This window comes from Cucurbita pepo, chromosome 6, assembly GCF_057944985.1.
Source record: "Cucurbita pepo subsp. pepo isolate OVF chromosome 6, ASM5794498v1, whole genome shotgun sequence".
NCBI lineage: Eukaryota > Viridiplantae > Streptophyta > Magnoliopsida > Cucurbitales > Cucurbitaceae > Cucurbita > Cucurbita pepo.
The window spans coordinates 14292536-14294071 of record NC_141803.1 but is presented as its reverse complement, the minus strand read 5'-3'; the positions used below and the strand labels follow the sequence as shown (position 1 = coordinate 14294071).

Sequence of the window (1536 nt, the reverse complement as noted above, 5' to 3'; positions counted from 1 at the left end):
AAATTCCCAAAAGTTACAATCATTCGAGAAAAAATCATCTTGAATTTTTTATTTTAGCATATGTGATCTAAGCGTTTGTATATCTCCAAAGATTCAATAGGGTTTTTAAATCCAATTGACTATAAACTTCCGATCAAATTAGTTAAATTTGATTTTGAAATGAATTTAAGAATTTATATAGTAAAACTTAGCTCTTACGTAATATATAATTGCTTGAGCTCTCTAGAAGGAAGAATGAGACGAAAGTCAATAGGTAACCGTGTTGATAACTGTGTTGATATAATCCTTATTTTGGCTACAACTCATAAAAAGTTTTATATTTATTAAAAGCGTTTTCTCATTATCTAAGTTACCAAATATAGTCTAAAAATTAAATAACCAAAAAAAAAAAAAAAAAAAAAAAAATGTCAAAACATAAAAGCAAAAATAAAAACAAAAAAATGGCCACTTATTTCCATTCCAATACTCACCATTTATATTCTCACTCACTTCAAGTTATCACTCTCAATATATTAAACTTACAATGCAACTACTCCTGCCTTTTGCTTCTTCTTCATTTTCTTCTCTCAATGACTAAAACTCAACCACAACTTATCGAACGTCGACTTGGATCTAACGTTTCGGTTTCGAGTCCCTTTCGAGGGGTTCGAAAGCGGAGTTGGGGTCGCTATGTATCTGAGATACGGTTACCAGGGAAGAAGACACGAGTGTGGCTTGGATCATTCGCCTCCCCAGAGATGGCCGCACGAGCCTACGACTCGGCAGCTGTATTTTTGAGAGGCACCTCTGCCTTGCTCAACTTCCCTGACTCTGTTGGCTCGCTCCCACAACCGGAGTCATGCTCGAGAGAACATATTCAATCGGCAGCGGCAAAGGCAGCAGCGCAAATGAGAGAGATGGAGCTTGGAGAGCGAAGGGCGAGCAACGGATTGAGTCGGACCATGTTTGAGGAGATGAAGGAAGCGCCATTGTTGAGTCCATTGAGGTTGGCTTGGCTTGGGTTTGGACCAGCCTCAGACGAAGAAGACAATTTGTTATTACCAGGCTATTTCTAAATTTCTAACGACAAATTTCGTGGGTTAAGTTAGCCATGTAATTTGAGTCATTTGATAATGCTATATCAATTGTATTCGTTTTGGGATGAATGTGGTCATTCATAGAAAGGGAATAAATGGTTAACCCTTATTGTACCGAAACGAATTACCAATAGAAAGAAACAGAATGAATAACATAATATTTTTCGAGCAAGAGTTTCTTTTTGTATCAAATTACTTGAAGTTTTTTAAATTTCTATTGTGAATAAAACCGTACATCTAGCATTAATAAAACGGGAAGAGACTAAGTCACGTATAAATCAAGTTTATTGAATTACAATACTAACTCTCCTTTTTATTGGCTTATCATAGATGGTTGTTTGTTGCATAATTTTAATGGAATAGATAATTTGATTAATTCAACTTTTACATAGATGGTAAGTTAATTATAATAAAATAATATTTTTTATTTAATTTGGAGGTTCTATCCTTTATGCTCATC

The 1536-nt window shown here is 34.6% G+C and overlaps 1 pseudogene; it reads left to right on the top strand.

Moving 5' to 3' along the window:
• The first annotated feature begins 440 nt into the window (after nt 1-440).
• On the top strand, nt 441-1236 carry LOC111797574 (ethylene-responsive transcription factor ERF022 pseudogene; annotated as a pseudogene).
• Nucleotides 1237-1536: the final 300 nt, after the last annotated feature.